Source organism: Quercus robur, chromosome 2, assembly GCF_932294415.1.
Source record: "Quercus robur chromosome 2, dhQueRobu3.1, whole genome shotgun sequence".
Lineage (NCBI taxonomy): Eukaryota > Viridiplantae > Streptophyta > Magnoliopsida > Fagales > Fagaceae > Quercus > Quercus robur.
The window spans coordinates 62,605,495-62,633,382 of NC_065535.1; the positions used below are offsets into that span (position 1 = coordinate 62,605,495).

The 27,888-nt window shown below is 35.8% G+C and overlaps 1 protein-coding gene, 1 long non-coding RNA gene and 1 pseudogene across 7 annotated transcripts in view; 2 read left to right on the forward strand and 1 right to left on the reverse strand.

Annotated features, from left to right (window-relative positions):
• The window catches only part of LOC126714408 (receptor-like protein kinase FERONIA), a 170,861-nt gene that overhangs the window by 8,525 nt on the left and 134,448 nt on the right, over positions 1-27,888 (reverse strand). The window lies entirely within an intron of this gene.
• The window catches only part of LOC126714413 (uncharacterized), an 89,675-nt gene that overhangs the window by 6,697 nt on the left and 55,090 nt on the right, over positions 1-27,888 (forward strand). The window lies entirely within an intron of this gene.
• LOC126714409 (receptor-like protein kinase FERONIA) lies at positions 25,028-27,878 on the forward strand (annotated as a pseudogene).

Genomic DNA, 27,888 nt, shown 5'->3' on the forward strand with positions numbered 1-27,888 from the left:
TGAAGAAAGTTCTCAGCAGGTTCAACATGAATGAAGCTAAACCAGTGAGCACACCCTTGGGTAGTCATTTCAAACTAAGCAAAGAACAATCACCGAAGACAGAAGAAGAAAGGGACCACATGAGCAAGGTGCCCTATGCCTCAGCTATTGGCAGCTTGATGTATGCTATGGTGTGTACAAGGCCAGACATTGCACATGCAGTGGGAGTTGTGAGCAGATTCATGAGTAGGCCTGGAAAGCAGCATTGGGAGGCAGTCAAGTGGATTCTGAGATATCTGAAGGGTTCATCAGATACATGTCTTTGCTTCACAGGTGCAAGTTTGAAACTGCAGGGTTATGTAGATGCTGATTTTGCTGGTGATATTGATAGTAGAAAGAGTACTACTGGGTTTGTTTTTACTCTGGGTGGTACAGCTATATCATGGGCTTCAAATCTACAGAAGATTGTTACTTTGTCTACTACAGAAGCTGAGTATGTTGCAGCAACTGAAGCTGAGTATGTTGCAGCAACTGAAGCTGGAAATGAGATGATTTGGCTACATGGTTTCTTAGAAGAATTGGGTAAGAAGCAGGAGATGGGCATTCTACACAGTGACAGTCAGAGTGCAATCTTTCTTGCCAAGAATTCGGCTTTTCATTCAAAATCGAAGCACATACAGACAAAATATCACTTTATCCGTTATCTTGTTGAAGATAAGCTGGTAATGCTTGAGAAAATTTGTGGATCTAAGAACCCGGCAGACATGTTGACTAAGGGTGTCACTATTGAGAAGTTGAAGCTGTGCGCAACTTCAATTGGTCTTCTAGCTTGAGGACAGGAGGATGAGTTGCAGGGATGAGGGACTGTGTTATGGAGGATTGTGGCTAATGCTTGCAGCTTGTGAGCCCTTAAGGGCTAAGGTGGAGCTGATGGAGGAGTTTGCTCGTGTAGCTTGATCAATTCAAGCCAAGGTGGAGATTTGTTGAAATGGGCTGTATGTGTGACTTGAATTGTCAAGCCCAAGTCCACATAAGTTGATAGAATCCTAGTTGAAAAGGGAATCCCACTCCAGCCGACTTTTTGACATATATATATATATATATATGTCAAAAAGTCGGCTGGAGTGGGATTCCCTTTTCAACTAGGATTCTATCAACTTATGTGGACTTGGGCTTGACAATTCAAGTCACACATACAGCCCATTTCAACAATACCTTCATCTCCAGTCCAGTCTCGGCCATCTGGGTCAGTTGAGATGCCGGAGGAGCCACAGTTAAGCATGATATCATTGATGGAGGAGTATGTAGGGGAGGGCTTAGCAGTGACTGTAATTGTTAGGTAATTGAAGGACACAGAGAATAGGTAAACGTAAAATCTACAAGAGTTTTGCATCGTAGACTGTGACAGAACTTAGAAGTGTAAGCGAAGCTGCGACTGCGAGCGATATAAAAGATGTACATCGGAGAGGGAATGTACATAGCAGTCCCCGGGGAACCCCGCGTGGATGGTCAAGAGAACAGTGTGGTTTCTTTTTGGATATAGAGATGGCTACAATTATTCTCTTTGGAAATCGGAGAGTAGTAGTGACTCTTGGTCCTCCAAGAGAGCCAAAAAGTGGGACTTCTCAGTTTGATTAGTAAAAGTACACGTCAAAAAGCACACCCTATATAATATTTTTAATTATTAGTCAAAAGCACACTAAAGTTACAAAGAGTGTGGAAAACTAACCAGCACGTGAAAGAAGTTCTTTATTATTGCCACAAAGATGGAGTTGATCTTCAAACCTTAAAGCAATAATGCAAATAACAAAACAGAGAGTTGGGTTGCTGTTGGCATAGTAACAATTTAGATTTAACGTCTTAGTCTCAAATAAATATTATAAACACTAATATACTATCATAATTTCCAAGATAATTAAACACTTATAAGCCCACGTTTTTATTTTTTATTTTTTTACAAGACTCCTATCTTAAGCACACATTCTCAACCAATTAGTAATGTATGAAACTTATCTCATGGAGCTTGTCTATACAGGCAAAACTGGAGCAATGACTCGTCAAACCAGAGGGCAAAGGGGGAAGATGGTAAATAGTGCGTTATGACTCACTTATGTTATTCTTATATTCGATGTCAATAATAGGGCCCTCAACATCTTTTTTTGATGAACAATAAAATTGTATTAAATAAAATAGAGCCCCTATGCCTTGAATTTAGTAAATAAGCTAGTGATTGCTTCTTGATGCCATTTGAATGAAGTTATGAAGTGTGCAACAATTTCTCATTACATTCCCTCACTGACATGATCTATAATAAGTTATCATTTTGTAAAATTGAAAATCATGCATTTTAAATGCCAAAACATTTTTTAATTACATTACAAAGAGATGAATGTATGTAATTGAACCCATTGGACAACTCCCACCTCAAAACTCTTGTATATGGAATCTCTCAATACAGAATGGAGGTAAAAAAAGAGAGCATAATTTCTGTCCGGAGCTAGCATAAAACAGCTCTTTTACGCCACCAATTATAAAGCGTCACGTCATCTCTTTAATGAAAACCCAATACACTCTAGCACACACAATCACAACTCAGACCTGGAGAACTAACGCCTAAACCCCAAATCAGATTCCTCCTCTCCTTTTAGCATTGGAGCTCCACTTGCTGCTTCCACCATCTCACACGTCAACTCTGGAGCTGGCGCCGCTGCACCGAACCTCAAGGTTTGTTCTTTTATTATTTGCTATTTCTCCAAATTTTGGATTTCAAAATTTTGATGGGTTTGAGATAATTTTTTGGATATCAATCTGTTCATATTGGTATGGGTTTTGTTGATTTGGTATGGATTTTGCTGTTTTTTTAGTATTTTCATGGGTTTTGATTGGATTCTTTGAGTGGTAGGTTCAAACCCTTAAAAAAAAAAAAAAAAAAAAACCAATCGTTCTTATGATTTTTATTTCAACTCAAAATCATGATTCTTGTGTGCTTCTTTTTTGAGTCAAGAAATTTTTTTTAGGCTTTCTATGTATTTGGATCCCCTATATTGCTCTACCCATTGCTCTTTTGAAAGAATTCATTTAGTTAGTTGAATTGTTCTTTATGTGGAGTCGAAAAATATGACAAGTCGACAACATCAAATGGAGAATAAATGTTTTATTATTTCATTTTCTAAATCTTTTAGTAAATGGTGCCAACTTTAGCTTGTGGTTCAATCTTTAATCTGTCACCATTATTAATTTTGTTGTTGACAGCTTATCTATCCATCTAAACTTTTCAAATGAAACCTTTTACACCCATATGAATGATATTTGAACTCATGCTTCCTTGTAAATTCATAATAGGCTTTGGGTGCTGAATCAAAAATAGAAAAAATAAGGTTGAGAAACTGCTGAACTGATCAGTGTACAAATGGTTTTTCTTTTCACATGTTGAATAGCTACATTGTTGTCTTCCACTGTAATTGCCTCTTGAATTCATAAGATGTTAGTTTATTACTATATTATTCCTAGTTAACTTCTTTTTTTTTTTTTTTTTGGGGGGGGGGGGGGGCGGGGAGATAATTCAATAGTTCGGGGAGGGAGATTTGAACTTTGGACGTTACCTTTAGAAATACTAGGAGTCACTAATTGAGTTACAAGACTCTTGGCTAAATTTATTAGAATTGTTTTTCGGCAGATACCTATAATTTATTCATTATTTCAGATATTACATGTCTCTGGCATGTCTAATTCACTGTAGAACATTATCATTGTCATTGTCATTCGCATCCCACAATATGCTCATTGTGTTGTGATTTGATAGGCCACAAAAGTGAATGACCCCTTGTGATAGAAATTAATTAGCCAAGTTATTAATTAATCAATTTATCATGCAAAGTGTGGTAGCACAAACAAATCATCAATAAACTAAATATGCAGTGGAAAATAAAAGACACGGTGATTTGTTTACGAATGGGGAAAACCTAACGGCAAAAACCCCACTGGGTGATTTTCAAGTCACCATTCCCGAAACTCCACTATTATCACAACAAGCGGTTACAAGTAAAGGAAGCCAAGTATCTTACCAACCTACAGTTGAACCCTTTCCCTAATACCCAATTGGACTTGTTCTGTAGTGATAGTTTCCCTTTTAGATGCACGACTCCCAGTACATGACTAACCAATTGCGCGGATCCCAGTACACGAATTCAATCACCAACTGAGAAAGTTGTTGGTTGCATAGTTCTTCAGTTCATCCACATAATGAAGACCAAGAAGATGCTTGGTCACAAAACCCTACGGTGCACATACACAACAACTTCTTCAAGAGAAAGAGATGAACTAAGGCAAGAACGTCGTCTCTGGTCACAATTTGCTTAAATAGAGTTTGCTCAAAGTTTGTGCAACTTGTGAATACTTTGGCAACCCTTAAACTGATTCTTTTATATGTCTAGGTTTAGGAGAAAAGAAGGCCCAAAGACACATTCACGGATCTCAAGAAAATCAGATTGAAATTCTGAAAATCTTAAACCTCGACAGATAGCAGGTGTCGAGCAAGTGTCGAGAAGGTGTCGAGCACACCAAATGAAGAATAGCTTCCTTAAGCTCGATAGATGCAGCTGTCGACCAGCTGTCGAGCTTTAATGATTTTGCACTCTGAACTTGTTTTCTTGAACTGACTTGAAAGCTTCAATACTTGATCTTGAAACAAGGTTTCTTGAAGTATTTAAAACATCCTACATCTACCAAAATACAAGTAAAGTGTGTTTTGTTAAAAGATAAACCAATTACATAAAATCATGACATATGTTCTTAACAAGTGAAACACATATGTCCTAACATGATTAGATAGCATCTTCTCCCACCCCATATATAAGGTTTAGAAGGTGAAGTCATGAATTCAAATCTCCTAGGTTTGTATGAGTTGTGTTTGTAATTCCTTGATTTTCTCAAACTTGTAAATGTTTCATTGTCCTATTTTTGGCCCAATACTAATAGCAATAGCACTAATTTTGTGTGTGTTAATTTAAGGGTGTTGTGAAATTCTTTTGCTCACATCTTCTCCTCTACATTAATAGGTCATAGGAATTGCTGGTATCCAAGGAGCAAATAGGATTGATTTACTTGAACTGGAAACATATGATCTTACTATTCGAGTTGCTCTTGGGGAAATGCAAAGGATTACACTGATCAGAAGACCTTTACAAGATGCTGTGTTAGATGTATTGTTTTTAAAAGAAATTGGAAAAGGGATGCTGTGAATAGAAGCAACCATATGTTGTTCATGAACTTGTCTTATCATTGTTCTAATCGTGTATAGGCCATTTTGATTTTATTATTTTGTACTCTGGATGAAATGGATTTGATTTGGGGTGTGAAAAACTTGGTTTTTGTTAAACATTTGCATATTATGATTTCAATCTATATCATTCATTGTCTACAAGTGATTTTTTCTGTAGTTTAGAGAACAATTTTTTCAAATGAATGTCACATCGATCTAAACATTAAAACTTTAGTGAGAGGAGTAGCTTTTGTGGACGACTAAATTTTGAGTTTGAAATAAATCAAACAAGTAAAATAGTTTCACAAATGTGAATTTGTATTGATGAATATGTGGTACAATTCTCTAAAATTACAAAAGAGTGATCCTTTGATTTGATCTCCTTGAAAGACTTGTTAATTGGAATTGTGTAATGTGATCCTGACTCAAACACCAAACATCCTTCAATTTGGCTGAAGAATAGATTGAAGACCCTTGAAATAGAATTACAACAAATCTCTGGCTAAAAGCTTATTAGAAATTCTTTGTTCTTTGTGTTCTTCGCATGTTCTTCGTCTTTGAAAGTTTATGGTGAAAGTTCTTTGAAGCTTTTGGGGCTTAAATCCGTAGAGCTTCTCTGATTTGTGGTTTGTTGAAATTTCTGGAGGCTTTTGAGCTTGATTCCAGCAAACTTTAAGATCTAGATAGGTAGTTTGGATGGTTCTGCTTCGAATGTTCTTCAATTTTGAGGTTGAAGTTCTTGGAGGCTTTAACGCTTGATTCCTATAGAGTTTCAGTACTTCTGAGTGTTTCTGAATCTTCTTTGATGCTGCTTGTGCTCTAGATGTCTTGGTGTGTGTCCAAATGCCTTAGGAAGGCTTCTATTTATAGGAGTTTGGGGGTGAGTGACACATGTCAGAATCTAATTGGTAACACATGTCACAACCTGATTAGAGGAGCTTTAAGACTTTTCCTGCAAGATACATGGCATCATTTGATTGGCCGAAATGTCTTAATTTTCAAGGTGACACATGTTAGCACCCAATTAAACTACTTATATCATTGCTTACACGCGTTGATGTGTGATTGGTTTTTTGAATTCTTTTCATGCTTTTATTTCAATGACACTTGGTAAATCTCTATTGGTTTCTGAATAGTGATAGCAGAACCTAGTAGTAGTACGTGGCGCTTTGTAATTGGTCATACATTGTGGACTTGCTAGTATGACGTGTCAGCTTGTGATAGGTTGGGAATTTTCCTTCTCTACCACTATTTTCTGATTTTAACAATACTGGAGGGGTCCTCTCTCAATCCCTTGAGCTGAAAAATTTTTAGAGCCTAGCTAATGTCAATTTTAATGTTAAGTCTATCTCTCTGTCCATACATGTAGGGGATTCAACATGATGCCTAACGAATCAAGAATTTGTAAAAAAACAAAAGGGATTGATTGAGATTTTCTTGATTGAAAGTTCATAACTTTCTGGTTGAATAATATAGAACTTTGTATTAGGTTTAGATAGAAGTTAAGGTCTGGTTGTATCCTGTACAGCTGTGATATGTTTGGATCGTGTGAATCTTTGAAAGAATGCAAGTTTTCAATTTCCTTCTCATCAGTTTACAAAGTCAAAAGTAAATGGAGGGTTTGATCTTTATATTCTAAAATTTTTTGCTATATTTTTTCCTTACCTCTCTAAATGTGTGTAATAGAATTTAAACATTGTAAAGGGTCTATTGTATGATATTCAGATTATGTGCATGTTCATAATTGTCTCCCATCAAATAAGTTTGCTAATGGTTTTTCAAGCAAACCATCTTCTAAATACAGCTAATCAAGATTCTACAAATAACAAAATTGGAGTATTTTGTGAATTTCATTATATGGAGAGAAAGATTTGACCACCCCTAAATATGGTTGTTTATTTATAAGCAATGAAGAGTTGTAATAATAATAATAATAATAAGCACATTTGAAAAGTGACTTGTACCTTCATTGCCAAAGAAAATACACATTTTAAAGGTCACTTATGCCGAAAGAAACATTCTAAAATGTTGCCAAGGCTCTCTTCTTTTTCTACAAAATTTTCTAGTAAAAACATTTTCTTTTGTAATTGTTTCTTGAGCGAATGACCTATTAGGACTTCAGTACAAGGCATCACAGCTATGATAATTATGTGTAGTAGGTACTTGTACAAAGTTAATTAGAACAAGCATCAAAGTATTGTACATTATTTGTTGGAGTGTTGAGCTATAATATGTGTACTTTGCGGTTAGTTAGTTAGTTACTACTAATAGTACCACAGTAACTAGTATAAGACGAAGATGATTGTAACAAGAAGAATTGAATAAGAATGCATTTGCTAAGTTCTCATTAAGACTAGCTTGGAGGTTGATTCCCTCAAAGAATCATTGGAGGACTAATAGGAAAAAAGTCTCACTTATCCCTTACTCAAGCAAGGTCTTTATAGAAAGTTTGCTTGTCCTTTGTTGGAGCGGAACTTAAATTGCTTGAGCAAAACTAAATTTTGCTAGAGAAAATTTAAATCTTGATCAAGTGAGATTTTGAAATTTTCAATTTAATTTTACATTACAATACTCTCTATTCTTCTAATTACAACCATGTATAACTTCAATGTGGTAAAGGGTAGGAAATATTTGTCCAGGATAAATTATAGTATTATACAACTCTTTCATGTGATTACATAATTAGCATGCATTTGACAACAAACAGAAGCAAAATACAAACTACATCACACTAAATTTATCATGGTCCATCCCAACAGATTTGATTACAAGGGAAGAAGGATATTGTTCCTAATCAATGACAATGCTTTTTGTGTGTCCTATCAATAGTCCTTTCTAGCAACACCAATAACTGCTCTAACTTTAGTCATCCCTATTGCAAACCATCATAAAGAAATAATTCATGTTAATAAACAAAAGTGGGTCTAGAAATGGACTTACATCTAATTACAAACATCAAGTTTAGATTGAATTAAAACTCAAATTCAAATTGATTGAGCTAGAACCACTTTTTCTTAATTAAAGTGACATACATATGAAATCAACAAATGGTTAATCCAAGATTATATAGGATACTAAGGATATAGTATGCAGACTTTGGAAAATTTGATTGAAAAGAAAGTTAAACAGAGCAAATACATCAATTTGGATATGATAAATTTTTGGTAACTGTTCATAGTATTTGTCCATCAAAATTTCGAAAATGTTTTTTTTTATACATACTTAATACACACACACACACACACAAGATTTTATTAGAATTTTGCCCCCTGGCCCTAACATAGATCTGCCAATGTAGATGCCATTGCAGCAAATTCTGGAAGCAAGACTGAATTTATTGAAAGACTCCCAGCAAGCCAACATTTGAGGCCAGCGATGATAAACCCAACTAGTTGTCTTGATATTATGGGGCTAATGAACTAAGAATATAGGCAGAATCTTTCCTATATTTTAATTTTTTTGCTTAAATAAAATACTTACAACCCTCTTAATTACAATAATGTGTACTCTTCAGTACAGTCTTGTTGATGGTTTGGCTTTTACTGATTGTCGGGGTTGTGATTTGGTGGACTAAAAGTGACATAAAACTATAGGTTCTAGTAGTCCACAAATATTGTGCAGAAACCCATGTTTTGCAGGTTTTGAGTTTTGACCTCAATACGTTTTACTCTTATCTTTAAATGGTCAAACACCCTGATTGACTTAATCAACCAATATGGCTAACTAATGTACATCGTTAAAGAACAATTCTACTAACTAAATGAATCCTTTCAAAAGAACAACGGGTAGAGCAATATATGGGATCCACAATACATAGAAAACCTCAAAAAATGTTCATAACTTAAGAAGGAAGCATAGCAGAAATAAAATTCATAAGAACCTAGGCTAGCAAAAAAAAAAAAAAAAAAAAAATCAGATTTTTTTTTAGGGTTTGAACCTACCATTTAAGAATCCAATCAAAACCTATGAAAATACCAAAATCTAGCAAAATACATACCAAATCAACAAAACCCATACCAAATCAAGTGATTGATATCCAAAAAATAACCCAAAGTCATAAAAATTTTGAAATTCAAAATTTGGGGAAATAACAAATCATAAAAGAACACACCTTGAGGTTCAGTGCGACAGCCCCAGCTCCAAAAACGAAGTGTGTGGCGACGTATGTGGTGGAGAGGAGGAAATGAGATTTAGGGTTTAGGCGTTTTCATTTTCAAGTTTGTCGTGTATTCGTGTTTGAGGATTGTAGGATTTTTTTTTTTTTTTTTTCAAAATAACACCAATTTCCAAACAATTTTGTTAGTTAGCATCATTTACAAACTATTAAGGAAACATTTCAAGTTTGTAAGACTCGAGTTCACTATGGCAACTCGAGTATCAAAAACTTGATTTCTATCAAAATTTAGGTTAAACCCAAGACAAACCCAAGCAAACTTAAGAAAGCAAAGTCGGACCAAAAACCCAGAAAACCCAATCACAAACCCAAGCTGCGTTCATGCTCGCCACTGCTCCGGTGATACTTGCTGCTGCTCCGATGGAGGAGAAGAACACGCTAGAGTTTTGAAGAAGAAGAAGAGCTGGAGGAAAAGATCTGATTTGATCAGGTCTAGGGTTTTTGATTGAATTTTTTTCTTAGGGCATGGAAGGATCAGTTTTTATTTTTATTTTTTTGGGTTTTGTTCTTAGGGCTTTAGAAGTTTGAGAAAGGAGAGTGGAAGAACAAGAACACACTTGATGTTTGAGAAAGGAGAAAAGAAGTGGATGGCAGGAGCAGAAAGATGGAGAAAGAAAAAAAAGAGTGAAGGAAGAAGGAAAGCAAAGCAAATGAAAAAATTTGTAACTAGGTGAAAAAACAAAGAAATTGAGTCTCTTATGCTCGAGTTCTAAGAGCAAAATCGAGTTTCCTACAACCGAGATGTTAGTTTCCTAAATAGTTTGAACACGTTGCTAACTAACGAAATTGTTTAGGGATTGGTGTTAGTTTGAAATTTTTTCTAGGATTGTAAGGTTTAATTGAGTTATGACTATGTGTGCTAATGTGGCGTTCATTCATTGGTGGCGTAAAACCTCACTTTTATGTCAGCTCTTGACCAAAGTTAATCTAAAAAAAAAAAAAAAAAACCATAGTGCATGGTTAACACGAGTCAACCAAATAATAGCCACCTAGCACGTCCACATGCCACAGAGAGAGAGAGAGAGAGAGAGAGAGAGAGAGAGAGAGAGAGAGAGAGAGAGAGAGAGAGAGAGAGTATTAAACATGAAAATTTTAAGGCAAAAATACACTTGGTTCCTACATTTTGGGTCAATTCTCATTTTGGTCCCTAAATTGATTTTGCTACTAATGTAGTCCCTAAAAAAAGAAAATCGATTCTATTTTGGTCCTTGTTGTCAACCCACTAATGGAAAACTCTTATGTGATAGATGGAGTGCCCTGTTTGCTGACATGGCGTTGACATGGCCATTCAAATATTATTAAAAAAATATTTGGCATTTTTAAAATTCCATGTCAGATTTTTATTAATAAAAAATTAATTGTAAAAAGGCTATGTCAGAATTTTTTTTAAAAAAAAATAAACATTAATGTTATTATTTTTATTATTTTTTTATTTTTTTTCGGTAAGAACATACATCCACAAGCCCAGAAAAGTTCAAAACCAGAAAAATTCACATTTGGGTGGACTTTGGAATCCTTTGATCTTTATTATTTATTTCTTAATCTAAATAAAGAACACATAAGTAAGAAGAGAAAACAAAATCAAAAGCATCAGTACTAAAACATTCATAGATTCAAACACATATAGACAACTGCAATCTTAAACTTAAACACACACACCAGTATTAAAATCTGAGCCTGAGATGATAGCAAAAACCCAGATTGAGTAGGAAAAAAAAATCAACAACAAACTTTGTAACCGAAATCACAATGTTATTAAAACTCTCCATCTCTCTATTAACATAAACCCAAAAAGTGAGCACATAGCAAAAACCCAAATAATGAACACAAAGTTGGGTCCTTTAACAATTTATACATCACCAAACCCACATACAACAACCCATAGTTCTTCAATCACCAAAATCACTTTGAAACTCAGAACCTGGCCGCTGCCAGCCATACCATGACAACAACCGAATCAATATAAGCAGCCGTTCACCAACACCTCCCTCTCTAATTCTCTCACTTTTGTGACTCACCTAGCTACCAACCACCTATCTGTGTTTCACAACACCCACCAACAACTGATCTGTGTTTCATAACACCTTCCAACAACCGATTGTCACCCACGAATCCAAACCAATCCACAACCACCACCGATCTGGGGTTTCACAACAACACACAACACCTACCAACAATTGATACATAACCCACGAATCCAACCGACCCACCATCCAAACCGATCCTGCCACCTTCACTCAACCATAAAAGCTCCATGGTCAAGCTTGAGAACTTGATTTAGACCAAGCCCCATTCCAGAGCACTCAATCGGATGGAAGAGAGAAAGATCAAAGAGAGAGAGTGAGAATTAGCAAATACCCAGAACTTAAAGTGGTTGTTCATGGAGGGCTCTAGGTGGAAGGAAGAGAGAGCGTTTGTGTGAAGAGAGAGGAAGAAGAAGAAGAACATGTTTGGGGAAGAGCTTGATATTCCAAAAATTCTCTAATGAAAAAAATGTTTTAAACATTTAATAAATGAAACTCTTACTGCATCAAGAAAACTAATTTAATTAGAATGAAAAGTAAAAAAAAAAAAAAAATTGAAAATTAAAAAAAATAGATTAATGTTTATTTAATTTTTTAAAAATTTTCTGACTTGGCTTCTTTAAAAATTAATTTTTATTAATTTAAATCTAACGTGGCATTAAAAAATGCCAAATAATTTTTTTAATAATATTTTAATAACCATGTCAGCGCCACGTTAGTAAGCAGGGTGCTTTACATAAGAATTTTCTATTAGTAGGTTAATGGTGGGGACAAAAATAGAATTGATTTTCTATTTTTAGGGACTATAATAGTAGCAAAATCAAAATAGGGACCAAAATGGGAATCGGTCCAAAATGTAAGGATCAAAATTTTATTTTCGCCAAATTTTAAATATACTGGGCAATGATATTACGACATGGAGGTTATGGGAAATTATTTTCCAACCTTTGAAGTGCATCTAAAAATACTTGTGAGTAAACTTGTGTATTCTAATGTAAACTTTATATCAAAATCACACATAGACAATCTCAACGACAAAAACATAAACATGAGCTATGAGTTCTGTGTACAACTTGCATATATTATGTATACATATTCATATATGTACAATTTGATTTGAAGCTAGTTTTAGTACTATACTACAATGCGTTTTGACAAACAGTTTTAGCCATAGTGCTGAAGCAATAGGTCTCTCTCTCATTCTCTAATCAATTGTAGCATGTATTTATTCAATAAACACAAAATTTTCTATTCGTTTTTAGACCCCTTAAAACACAAGTTGTTTAACCTAGTTATTTAGCCAAGTGATTACTTATATAAATTATACAGATCTAGATTAACACATGTAAATCATATCATGTAAATAATGCGGAAATATAAAGAACACAACGATATGATAACCTAGGAAAACCAAACCAATAAAAAATCTGGAGAGGATTTAACCTGGCTATCCTCAAGGTAAAAAGCAAATCCACTACAGAGAATCAAAGTTTACAATAAGACTTAGACCACTAACATCCTATTGCTATCACATGTAGAATTTATTGACACGACCACGTGCAAGCTCTGAATCCATGGACTCCTTCTCTATTAGGCCTTTGCAACAACACAAGCTCACCTGCTTGTGACTTTGAGACTCCACTCAGAGGTTTTGGATCTCCTTAGACATTGATCTTGTATGCAGCAACTTCTACAATACCGGATCTTAAGATTCTTCAAGGAATAACACCGGTAGAAGACTTTAGAGAGCTTTTGGGTACAAAACCCTAGATCTACAAAAGAGGCATAGGATGCACTCTAATCTATCTAAAAAACTCTGAAAACCCACTCTAGGGTTAGCTTATAATGTCCTTTAAATACTAGAAAAAATGGCTCGCAATTTGGGCTTCAAATGGTCAAGTTATGGGCTTTTTACATTTGCTGATTTTTTGCTGATATGTGACTTTCGATCAATCAAGTACCAATCAAATGACTTTCAATTGATTGAGTACCAATCAAACAAAACAGCTTGTAACTGGTTTTTTTCATCCTAAACTTGAGTTATTTATTTATTTATTTATTTATTTTTATTATCTTGGACTTCAATGTAGACCATTCTAAACTAATGAGACTTAGTTTTTGTCATGGTTTGCCAACATTACAAACTCAAAACTTAACAATCTCCCCCTTTGGTAATCCATGACAAAACACACATACAACATATTGCCCATATACAATAAAATGCCCAAATGCATCACAAGTCCCAACCTAAGACTCATAACCTAGAAGTTGCAAGATGAGGTAGAAGGTCTTGGTCAGAATGTATCTATCTTTCCTGAAAACACTCAAAAGAACACATCACCGCATGTGTGGAAAGAAAGACAAGTAATCAATATGAAACACAAATATAAAAAAAAAAGTAAACTAACTCTCCCCCTAAGTTAGATACATAAAAAAAAAAAATTTATTCTCCTCCTTTCAAAAACAATTTCATCTTCCCCTAAACAAAACATTTTTAAAAGCCTTTTCCAAATTTCATCAATTTCTCCCCCTTTTTGTCACGTATTAACAAAGACAACCCAATCAAAGAGTAAATAGAAAACATAGGAAACAAAAGATAAGAGAAAATAGAGAATTAAGGGAGCACCAACTCTATATAAAATAGAGACAACTCCCCTTATGAACAACAAAGGTTAAAACAAGCTTCTCCCCCTACAAAAATAGGAAAAACAAAACAAGTTTTGGGAAAAACAGTTTTGGGGAAAATATAGGAGGCGGGGAAAAGTAAAAACACAAACCAAACTTAAAAAAATGAGGTTAGACATGAACACAAATATTCTCTTTCAATAAATGCAAACTTGACACTATGTGACCCATAAACATATGCATGCAATGTGTTTAAGAGAAAATATTTGCACATTGATTATCCATCATATCTCTTAAGAAAAATATTTTCTATAGTTCACACATAAAAATAGCATATATTAATGTACAAAGGACAAAAAAAATTAATGAATCAATTTTTAATTCAAGTTGACTACCTAATTTAACAAGGTGTATGCATGTTATATGTAAAAACAATGAGAGATATGACTGCAAAACTGCAAGATGGATACAAAAAACAATGCAATGCATGTGAATCCTAAACATAGATGATGCATGAAAAAAAATTGGTCAAAAACTTAAAAACTGAAAAAATTTTCAGTTTCGATTGGTCGAGCATCGATTGAATACCAATCGAGTTAGGCAGAAGCTAGACTTGAAAAATCTGGAAATTTTTGATTGATCGAAAATTACACTCAATCGATTGAAATTCTGGAAAACTGAATTTTTTTGAAAAAATTGTAGAAGATTATGTAGAAAACACTCAAACCATATAATTTCATGAATGGAATGCATGAGAATGAGTTTAAAAGTTTTTTATAAAAACATCTGTTTTCAACCTAGAACTTCAAAACATAGATTTTTAATCATCAAAAGTACAATTTTTGCCAACCCTTAACCATATTTTGCATCAAACACCATAGAAAACATAATCTTGGATGACCACAACAAGATCACACACAATATCATGTACTAAGTTTAGCAAAGAATAGCTTGTGTAGTGTGTGCAACTAGAAATAGCTTGAGATACATGTGAGGTGATATGTGGATAATAATCAATCACACTTTTTACAAAATTCATCACATAAGTTTGAAAGAGACTATCACCTAAAGAGTTACATCATAGAACTCTCACATCTCCTAGAAAATAAGCTTGCAATCATGTAATTTTTTTTAGCCTCATAATGTACACACCATTTTTATTTCATTGTGAAATTGTTATTTAAGCTAGACAATGTACACACCAATTTTATTATTAATTCGAGGCTACACCTTATGTTCTTTTGGTGCATGTGTTACACTTTCTCGAGTACAAAATATTATGATATGCACTAAGGTGTTCATGATTGGCTAGTAGACAGTGGTGAGATAGTTATTTATGCTTTTCTCTTAGGATTTTTTAGTTCTAACAATCAAAAGCATGTTGTTAAGACATATGTGATTCAATGTTGGGAACATATGTCACTATTTTATGTAACTGGCTAATCCTTTGACAAAACGCATTGTACTTGTAATTGGGTAGATCTAGGATGTGTTTAATACTTCAAGAAACATGTTGTTCAAGTCTAGTATTAAAGCCATAAAGATTGGACCAAGAAACAAGTGAAGAAAAACTATTGACTAAAGCTGGATAGATAGCTTAACACCTGCGGACAGATAGCTCGACAGTTGCTCGATAGATAGCTATCTATCGAGGTTTAATGAGGCTCGACAGATACTATCTATCGAGGTTACGGGTATTCAGATTTTCAGATCTGATTTTCGGCCCATGCTTATGTATTTGTGTAGTGTTTCTTCTCTCATAACCCTAGACATATATAAGACTTATTTTAGAGGCCGTTACATAAGAGAATACAAGGAGAACATATGCAAAAGGTGATCGATACCTTATTCTCTCTGAAAGAAGCTACTGCGTCTTTGCGCCTTAGGGTTTTGTAACCAAGTGCTTCTTGATCTTCATTGTTGAAGAAGTGAAGAACTTTGCAGCTAACATCTTCTTCAAGTTGGTGTGTTAGTCACATACTGGGAGCCGTGCATCTTTGGTTAGTCATGTACTGAGATCTGTGTAAAAAGGGTGGCATTTATATATTGAAGAGTACAGAGGTTCTGAAGCTGTAGAAGGTTTCTATTGTAAGTTCATCTACGGGGATTGTAGAGACTAGGGACAAAGGTTTTGTACTAGATCTGAAACTTCTCTTTACTATAAGTGGATTGCTTTCTAGGAAGGTTTCCTCCCAGGTTTTTTACTGTGAAACTAGTTTGTTTCATTAGTTTTCCTGGGTTATCATATCTTGTCTTATTTACTTTTCCGGTGCATGATATTGACATGATATTGATGTTTGCTAGTTTTAACAATTTATACTCATAATAATTCTAATTAACAACTTGGGTTTAAAACTTGTTAATTCTATCAACTAGTCTAAATTTCCAGACAAGTGGTATCAGAGCGAGTTCACTCTAATTGGATTAATTTCCTGAGTGTGATCCTTGACCCCTGTTGTCATGGATAGAGAAAATTTTTTAATTATACCTCCTTTATTTGATGACACTAATTATGCGTACTGGGAAGTTCATATGAATGTTTTTTTGCAGGCTCTAGGTGAATAGGTATGGCAAGCTGTTGAAGTTAGCTGGATTAATCCAAAGGAAGCGCTGGTGGATTGGGATGATGCAACAATCATTGTGGCAAATTTCAACAGTAGAGCCTTAAATGCTTTGTTTTGTGGGGTAACCAATGAGGAATTCAAGAAAATATCATCCACGAAAGTTGCCAAGGAAGCATGGACCATTCTTGAGACCACCTATGAAGTTACCAAGGCAGTAAAGACTGTGAAGTGTAGACGTGTGATTGCATATGAAAAGTTGAGTCCCATTTGTGTGTGTGAGTACAAGTTGACCATTGAGTAATAACTTGATGGTTGATCCTTTAACAGCTGGATCGTCACGATTTGCTGACCAAACCAGAGTTTTCTCTGAGATTTTATCAAACCAAATACCAACAAGGTACTGGTTGGTGACAAGAGGGTAGAACCCAAAAGCAAAATCACCATAGGGTGATTTCCATGAAGAATCGGATCCCGCAGTGATGCTAGAACCCAGGTTTGTTGTACTGTTCTGTATCTGAGCGCTTGAGCAAAGTAAGGCGAGAATGAATGAAAATGACCAAAGCAGAATTCTAGTAACAGCCATTGGTACTAAACAAGAGAGATCATGAGAAAGGATGTGAAAAGTTGGAAACTAGTGAAAATGCAAAAATTATGTGCATCCATTCTATATATGTTTACAAGGACAAAGTATTTTGGGGCATGATTAAAAAACAGAAAAGAATAGTATAAGATTAAAGGCTATTATAGTAGTATGCATTACACTCAAATTGCTATATTTAAGCAACGTCAAAGACTGTTATCTTGCTTTATTTAGATTGCAGAATTGACCTGAGCAGCCACTGAATTGGATTGGCATAAAGAATTAAAGATAGTTCTATTTGACAGTTACAAGCAGATAAAAATATGGTGCAAAGTCAGATTTTTAATGCGCACTTATGACTTATTTTACTGAAAAAGACTGTTAAATATTAGCAACGCGATGAGTTATATCATGTTGTGTATGCTAGAGTAGATGCGGAAGAGGAAGCATAGAGGAGGAACACTAAGAACACGAGGGTTACGTGGTTCAGCCTTACGGCCTACATCCACGGAGGAATCCCTTAAGGGCTACATCTTTATTGTATGAGAGTGTAGTACAATAATCTCCTGTGTTACAATGAACCCTAACATGAGTATATATAGGCGACTAAACCCTAGACTACTAGTACAAGCAGGAATGGGCTTGGGCCTATTATATTGGGCTAATATGTCTAATATATATCTCTAACACCCTCCATCAAACTCAAGGCGGAAGCTCGATGAAGGCTTGAGGTTGGATAAGCATGAGAAGATCACTTGATATGCCTTGTAGAATGCCTTTGAAGAAACCACAATGAAGAATGTGCCAATTGTCCAATTTCGAAGCTTCAAATGAAGAAACGGAGGCCAAAATCGGAATCTACGCGAAAAACTGAGCAAGATAGGCCCTTTTTGGAAATTTTGACTTTTGGTCAAAGGTCAAACCAAAAAGTCAAAGTCAACTGGTCCAGGTCAAAGTCAACAGTCAAAGTGCTCATGGGTCAGATCCGGGTGGTCCGGGTCGGGTCGGTCCGGGTCAACGGTCAGTTAGGTGACGTGGTGCTGACGTGGACGACACTGCTGACGTGGCTGATGACGTGTCGCTGACGTGGACTAGGGCTGATGTGGCATGCTGACGTGGATAGGTGACGTCATCCGGTGACGTCACACGTCATTAGCAGCAGCTCTTCGGCGCGTGTTCTATTCCACCGGCGCGTGTCTGGAACTTCCTAAGGCGCGTGCAAGGGAGATTGATGCTCGGACTTCAGTGGTTTGGCAGATCGACGAGCTACGAGTCCGTCATGGCGACGCGTGTAACCATAGGAGAATCTGACCCTGTGAAATCGGCAGCGGCGCGTGGAGAAGTCGCTAGAAACTGCGCTAGCGCGTGGTTGCGCGTGCAGCGTCGTATGACCACCAGATTCTCAGGCCAAGTGGATCGGTGGACGACAAGGCCGGCTTGGCGGCGCGTGTGACTGAGATCCGAGTTGGGAGTCGAGAATCTTTGGCGGCGCGTGTGAGAGTTCCAGGAGCCATTGTCGCGCGTGGTGGCGCGTGCGGCTGCCGTTGGAGGTCGGGTTTCTGGGTTTTGGTCGCGATATGCCGTGGAGCACGTATGTCTTGTTGGTTTCATCAGGCGATGGCTTGATGTGCACAGATCTGATATTGATGTCACGGGTTTGCTTGAGTTTGTTGGATTTTGACACAGCACAGAGCCATGGTGGCTGCGAGATGCCGTGGAGTCTAGATCCGGCAGAGAAATATGTGTGACTTCAGATGGTGGTATGCACGTGTGAATCTTCTTTGCTGTGTAGAGATGTTTGTTTGATGCCAAGAACGGAGTTTGGCTCTGATACCATATTAAATATTAGCAACGCGATGAGTTATATCATGTTGTGTATGCTAGAGTAGATGCGGAAGAGGAAGCATAGAGGAGGAACACTGAGAACACGAGGGTTACGTGGTTCAGCCTTACGGCCTACATCCACGGAGGAATCCCTTAAGGGCTACATCTTTATTGTATGAGAGTGTAGTACAATAATCTCTTGTGTTACAATGAATCCTAACATGAGTATATATAGGCGACTAAACCCTAGACTACTAGTACAAACAGGAATGGGCTTGGGCCTATTATATTGGGCTAATATGTCTAATATATATCTCTAACAAAGACAACTCAACATTGACGGGTGAAGTGTATTGACCGCACCATAAGAGTCATGAATCATCAATGGCACTGTGAATAGTGGGCTTGATGATTCAAAAAGATTAATGCTTCTAGGAAATGCGGGACTAGTGCTGTGGCACTGTGAATAGTGGGCTTGATGATTCAAAAAGATTAATGCTTCTAGGAAATGCGGGACTAGTGCTGTGTGTTGAATACTATATCGAAGACCTGGTAAACGGTTGTATAATGTGGGTGACGACAGGTAATGGATTGAGAATTTGATAGTTACAATGGTGGAATGAGGAATTTGAACATTCAACGTCTCATTGGAAACATAAGAAGACGCCTACTTGACGTCTCCATTGGATTAGTTTAGTTATATATTCTCTTACCTTTCCCCAATTTTTAAAAGGATGAACTGCATGGTAACAAATGAAATTATGAATGAAGAACAAGTGACAAGTAAACACAAAATGTAACCTATTCAAGACGCATGAACGTTATTGAGAAGCTTGAAAATGCGTGAACATGTAAGAGAGTGCCAATTCACAATCTAGATGTGATTTCTACATGATGCATGAGATCATTTCACAAATAGTCCTAAAAAATCACATTCTCGCATGTTACATTTAAGGAAAATACATGAATCTAATTTTTATGACACAAGGTTGTCGTCAAAATATTGTGAAATTTTATGTGCTCATAAACTTTCAAGCATTTTGGTCCACTTCGATTAATTCCATCCATGTCAGTCCATTTTGTCATTTTCATGGATTGGTACTTTTTCAAAAACTATATGTAAAGGAAGGGTGTAAATATTTTCTGCTTTGATTTTTTTTATTAAGATATTGAATTAATACGCAATTTTCCAATGTTGAATTTTAGATTTATGGAAAATAAAATTTGATTTTTTTTTAGGTTATGTTATGCAAATTGATGGAGGGCTTAGGATGGCTTTGACCTCACAATATTGCTATAAATTTTCAAGTTAAATTTTATGTCCGAAATTGCTACATATTAATGAATTAAAAAAAATACTCATGTGATTTTATATTAAACAACCATTGGTTTCTATATTTTCCATCATTAGAAATCATTCTGATTCTTTTTACTATTTATTTTCACGTTTCGTATGTAATTATAAATTGTTAAAATTGCAAATTAAATAATCCATCATTTGTTTGAATACACCATATATTTCTGTAAATATTGGTGTACTTGCTTATTTTAGCAACAAATATTGAAAATGGTGCTAAGCAATGTAATATAATGTTTTTTTTTTCCCCAACAGATACAAACGAATAACAATTGCTTTTAATGTATAACATAGAATTGTTTAAAAAATTATGAAAATATATAATTTGTTCAGGTTGTGATGAATATCACCCAAAATCTCCTACGATACTTCTTTTCAATTTACTGGTGAATATTTACAATAAAATTTACTAAATTTTTTTATTGGTTGATGCAATTACTAATTGGACAAAGTTTAGTTACATAACTGGTTGTAGCGTAGCCTTACTCAATAAAATAAATATTCAACGACTCACTAATAATTTTGAAGAAATAAGGACAGAGGAGGATGAGACATTTGATGAGTTCTTTGCCAAACTCAAGGATATTGTGAATTTTGCCTTCAACCTTGGAGAATGTATTGCAGAATCCAAAATATTAGAAAATCCTTAGGTCCTTACCTGAAAGATTCCGTGCCAAGATCACTGCCATTGAAAAAGTGAAGGACATTGATCAAATTCCTTTGACTAAGCTTGTAGAGAACCTTAAAACCTATGAAATGGGATTAGGCTTAATGGGAAAAGGTGGAAAGAGTAAAAACTTGGCTCTTAAGGGTATAGAGGAAGAGATTGAGAACCCTGAAGATAAAGATGAAAGTGAAGATAAAGATGAAGATGAGGATGAGGATCTAACTTTCATAACTGATGAGATTATCAAGCTTCTTCAATTTAGGAAAAAGGATAAGGGTAAACCTCCTAGGAAATCTAAATCCTCATCAAAGGGCAAGAATGAGAAACCCCTCATCCAATGCCATGAGTGCAAAGATTTTGGTCATATGAGGATAGAGTGTCCAAACTAGCTTATAAAGGAAAAGATCAAGGAGTCAAAAGATAAAGAGTTGGTTGTTACTTGGAGTGATATTGAGAATGATTCTTCTGATAAGTATGTGGATGAATGTAGTCACATTATGGCCTTTACTGCCTTAACCGATAAGGTGATTGTGGAGAGTGCTAGTGATAGTGAGGATTCTTCTGATGATGAAGTACCCAAGAAGATGACCTTTCAGGAAGCCTATGATAAGCTATGCACCGAATTAATAAAATCTGAAAAGACTTCTCATCTTTGTAGAAAATAGCTTAATGAGGTAAAAATTGAAAAAGCTGATCTAGCTGATCTATTAGTTTCCTGTCTATGGCACCCAACAAATCTATTCCTTCAATGAACCAGATCTCACGTCATGGTTCTTCTTCATCTTCTTCTCCCTCTATTCCTAATTCTGTGAGGTTCTATAATGAGAAGGCCAAACAGGACTTTTATGAGAACTTCTCTGATTGAGCAATTCATTCGGAACACCAGGTCATTCTATTTGATTTTTGAGACACTCCTCTTCCCGGTGTGTTTTGCTCTCGGGGTTGAGCTTCTCTTTATGGGATGCCCAAGAGGTGTCCTGGTATGTTCATTTAGGAGTTCTATTCTAACATGCATGCCATCGATACCTCTGTGCCTAGGTTTACTACGGTATTATGAGGTACACGTATTGTGGTCACCTCGGAGTTTATTTTGGAGGTACTACACATCCCTAGGGTAGAGAAACTAAAGTTAATTTTTTTTGCAACTATAGCAAACTGGTATAAATACCAGTTGGCTGTAACAAGTTATTAAAAACAAAATACAATATTTTATTAAGATTATATCTCTTTCTTTAATTAAAAACTCAAATTCTCTCTCTTATTATTTTAATGAGTTGTTTATATTAGGGATAATTGCAGATTACCCACCTATGGTTTAGCTCGAATTTAACTTACCCACCCGTGATTTCGTTTTTGACACTTTACGCACCCGTGGTTCATTCTGTTTATGCTCCGTAACCCACCTCTAATTTTTTTTGTTACTCTAACAAGTTTCATCAAAAAATCGAATAAGAAATCAGATCAAACACGTCCCATATTCCCTCTCTTTCAAGTTCTTCCTACATAAGAAGCATCAAAATGTGTAAATTCACACAAAATAACATTAAAAACTATTGCTTCCCTTAACACAGACCATGCTCTACATTTATTTATTCTCCAAGTAAAAAAGCTGTTTTTGATTAGGCAAGCATAACTTTACCTGACTTAGAGAGATCAATGGTCAAAATTTTCCAGTTAGACTTGTCATAGCATGCTACGGAAGCTCCCATCGAAAGAAACCCAATATTTGATCAATCTGGTAAGTTGTAAAGTATTTTACCATCTGTCACGGAAGCAAAGAAAAATAACCTTTGGCTTATTCACAAAAATCAGTGAAAGATACATGGCATCAAGACCAAGGCACATTGAGGGTAGGATCAAAATCTATTTAAAGAACAAAACCTGGGTTAAACGAGCTCGCCACCAAGCATAGTTGCCTTTTGATCTTCTTTTAATCTTCTTCAGGAGAGTGAAAACCCTAACTTTTAGATCTTGTTTCTCTTGTTTTTTAGTAAAAATTTTTGTTCTGGGAGGAGAGAGACATAAAAAGAGAACAAAACTACATATTTGCCCTTATTTTTAACAGAGGTGGGTAACAGAGACTAAACGGAAGTGACCTCAGGTGGGTAAAGTGTCAAAAATGAAACCACAGGTGGGTAAGTTAAATTCGGGCTAAACCACAGGTGGATAATCTGTAATTATCCCTTTATATTATTTTAAATGAAGTCAAAAAAAGGAAAAAAAAAAAAACATTTGATATTAGGTGTATTGTAAAGTGAGGTGGTAAAATAGATAAAATAGCTATTTGAGGTACTCAAAGCTAAAATTTTTAACACCACTACTGTGAATGCTCTAACTTCAAAAAATAAAAATCCTAGTCAGCTTAATATTAAAAAAAGTTATTTTGTTTTTTTTGTACATGATTGCATCTTAATGTATTTAAAAACAACGATTTTGTGTATTTATAAATTTTTAATACTATATGAATGTTTATTTGGAGTTTTCTTTTTTCTTTATACTCTGGCCCCTACTAGTTTGAAATCCTCGGTTTGTTCTTATTGGTATGTGATTTTTTTTTTTTTTTCATTATAGTGATTTTTTTTCATTATACATCAAGCATAATTGTGAAAAAATTTATAAAAAATTGTTGTGACTAGATAGAATTATTATTGCATAAAATATCCGTCATATCAAAAATCTTCCACAAGACAATTTGCTTGACTTTAACAACTTCATTATCCAGTGAAATTGCCTTGAGGGTGTGGAACACATGTTAAGTAGTGAGCCTTTTCTGCCGAAGACCAAATTTCTTCTTTGTGTCCGGGTATTCTTTTCTTCGTTTATGATCTTATCTTTGTAGCTTTTTTTGCACTGACAATAAAAGAAACCAAAAACATAAACATTTGGAGTGCATTATCACTTTTCCAATCATTTTGGTTTCTTCCTCAAGACTTCGCAAGTCTTCACTCTCCCCTGCCCCACTTCTCTTATTTTTCTTATTCCTTTTTTTAATCTTTGTTTTCTTTGCCACAGTTGTCCGTTTCTTTCTTTTATTCTTTAAAAAAAAATTTATAAGCAAAAAAAAAAAAAAAAAAGATAATTATTTTTAATAATTTTTTATATTTTCCATGAAAGTGGTATAAAATATTTTCTAAAATAGTTTATTCACAAAATGGCCTAAGAGCATCTATTAACCATGAATCCTCTTAATTCCAATTTATTTTGGTGTGTTTTGGTCAATTTCAACTTGTATTGAAATTTCACATGTAACGACTGATACGATCTTGTTCATTCTCTATATGTGACAGAGAGGAATTTATAGGAAAAAAAATTGGTAGATTATCGATGGTAGATAAAAAAAGTAATATTAGTAATAAGTCTAAATAAGAACTAATAAAACCTTACCTACTCAATTTTTCTAAGGTTTTTTTTTTTTTTGTTTTTTTTTGGCGTTTGTAACTTAGCTCGTGTGTACAAACGAAGCCAGACTTAAAATTTTCATCATAAAAGATGAGTTTTATTTTTTATATTTAAGGAAATGAGTAGTCCCCCTTTTTTCTATTGTTTTCTTAATTTCTCTTCTCTCATTCTTTTTTGTTGTATTTGATATTGTATGAAATAATTTATTATTAAAATTTTAATTTATATAATATAAAATTGATAAAATTGTCACATATTTGAATATATTGTATTATAAATATTTATAAAAAAAATAAAATTGTGGTAATTCCTATGGGTAATTTTCTTTGTAATCAGAACATTATTGAATACCTTTTTTTTTTTTTTTTTTTTTTTTGGGTGAGAATCAACATTATTGAATACTTGGTAAATATTAAGAAAGGAACAAGTGAGGACTACAAAATAATTTTCCGCCTACCAGACTCTCAGTTATCAGTAATCACATCATTACTCACGCGGAAAGAATAGTCTCGACATCATATTATAAATAAATCAACTTGTCCACTTGAACCAATTATATCAATTATCACCTTCTTTTGTAATAACTTTTTAATTATTTTCTTTTGAAAATCACTCACGCTGGTTCTCCCTCTCTGCTACAATGGGCAATACGAATCTTTGCACCACAGTCCTACCATGTTTAACTTTCACAACCCTTTACCTCGCCTTCTTGCTGCTCCACCTGTCCAACACATTAGCCATTAACTCTCCGTCTCCTTACAAACCAGTCGATAATATTATCCTTAACTGTGGCTCCTCTGACAATTCGACTGCATTAGATGGTCGGACCTGGACTGGTGATGACAATTCAAAATTCTTCCCTCAAGAACTATTACAAAACCAGGCCTCTCTAGCCACAAACTCACTTAAGCAATCCTCATCTGCTTCGCAAGTACCCTATACCACTGCCCGCTTGTCTGTCTCCCCATTCACTTACATATTCCCACTCACTACCGGCCAAAAATTCGTTCGACTATACTTCTACCCAGCTACTTACAGCAATTTCGACCGCTCTAATGCTCTATTCTCTGTCAAAGCTGGAACTTTTACCCTTCTTCGAGACTTCAATGCTTCACTTACAGCAGATGCCGATGGTGATCCGGATGATACAATATTTAGAGAGTTCTGTATTGACATCGTGGAAGATTTGAGGCTGAACATAACCTTCACTCCGAGGGATTCCAATTCATTTGCTTTTATTAACGGAATTGAAATCTTGTCCATGCCTTCTTATCTCTATTTCACTCCTGATGATGATAAGAGGTTCCCTCTAATCGGCGAGGAGTACATGTTCAGCGTTGATAACCGAACTGCTCTGGAGACGATATACAGAATAAATGTTGGAGGGAAGTACATCTCACCCACTGAAGACACTGGAATGTTCCGGATCTGGAGTCCGGACGAAAAGTACTTGACAGAAGATTTAACATCTGTTCTACCTGTAAACACAACTATTGAACTTTTGTTCACCGAAATACCTCCGTACACTGCACCGGAAGCTGTCTATCGAACTGCCCGGACTATGGGGAGGTACAAAGCTGTCAATAAGCTGTACAACCTAACTTGGGAATTTCCCGTAGATTCTGGGTTTTATTACCTTGTTAGGCTGCACTTCTGCGAGTTTCAACCGGAGATTATTGAATGGCATGACCGAGTATTTCTTATTTTCATAGCAAATCAAACCGCTGAGGAAGAAGCCGACGTTATGGTATGGAGTAATCGGGGAAAAGGTGTTCCGGTATATAAGGATTACGCTGTGGCGATGTTTGGCGAAGAAAGCGAGAAGAAAAAGAACCTTTCTATAGCCATAAAAGCAAATCCGGATGACTCGTTGACTCGTTACAATGATGCAATATTGAACGGTATTGAAATCTTCAAAGTAAGCGAGTACTGTGGCAATCTCGCTGGACCCAACCCCGACCCACTTCCGTCGACCCCTCCAACGGCTGTGCCCCAGCTGCATTCAGCAGAGTCGACGAATAACAGAACAACAATAATTGCCGTCATTGGCGGTGTTACCATACTCTTGATTCTCGGATTCTTGATTTTCCGACTAGCCAAAAGAGACAAGGATTTCTGCAATTCAACCCAGGCCTCCGGCTCAACTCTACCGTGTAGTTTGTGTCGTTACTTCTCACTCACTGAGATTATAGCAGCTACCAACAATTTTGACAAAGTATTTATTATTGGTGCTGGAGGGTTCGGTGACGTGTACAAAGGGTATGTTAATGATGGGGCCACCCCCGTTGCGATCAAACGATTAAAACCCGGTTCTCAACAAGGAGCCCAGGAGTTCAAGACAGAAATCGAGATGCTGTCTCGGCTCCGCCACCTCCATCTCGTTTCTCTGATTGGATATTGTAATGATGATAACGATGATGATTCTCGTGTATGATTATATGGCTCATGGGACCCTTCGTGATCATCTCTATAACACCAATTATCAGCCACTTTGTTGGAAGCAACGTCTCCAAATCTGCATTGGTGCAGCACGTGGGTTGAACTACCTTCATACAGGTGCGACACATACAATCATTCATCGTGATATGAAGAGTACAAATATCTTATTAGATGATCAGTGGTTGGCCAAGGTGTCTGATTTCGGGTTGTCAAAATTTGGTCCCATTACGTCTAAGTCCCATGTTAGTACAGTGGTTAAGGGTACATTTGGATATTTGGACCCGGAATATTATCGCTTTCAACAACTAACTGAGAAGTCTGACGTGTACTCTTTTGGTGTGGTGTTGTGTGAAGTGTTGTGTGGAAGGCCACCAATCATACATAGGACTGAGGAGCATCCAATGGGTCTAGCAGCATGGGTCCTGCAGTGCTATCACAATGGAAAGCTTGATCAAATTGTTGATCCATCTTTGAAGGATGAAATTGAACCAGAATGCTTGAAGAAATTTGGCGAGATTGTGGTGAATTGTTTGCTTGACAATGGAACCAAAAGACTACCAATGAATGATGTGGTTGGGGGTCTTGAGTTAGCATTGGAGTTGCAAGAGAGTGCGGAAAAAGATGTCAAGCTTGATTTGTCAGAAGAAATTGACATGAAGGACTTTGATGAGCAAGCTCTGATCCCTATGTCCGATGTCAATGAAAGTGATGACATGATTTTTAGTAGCAGTGGAAAAGTATCGAGTACTAATGGCAGTAGTCAAGTGACCGTAGTAAGCCGGGGAAGTTTTGCTAGTAAGGATTCAGATGGATTGATGTCCCCCAGGGCAGTGTTTTCTGAGATTATGGATCCTAAAGGTCGATAAACAAAGGAAAAAAGAAAAAAGAAAAAGAAGTTGCTAGTTAATTTTTAATATGTCCGATCGTAACTGCCAAAGTCCTTACTTAATTTCCTCATTGAATTATGAAACTTTGAATCTGTGGAACATTCCCTAA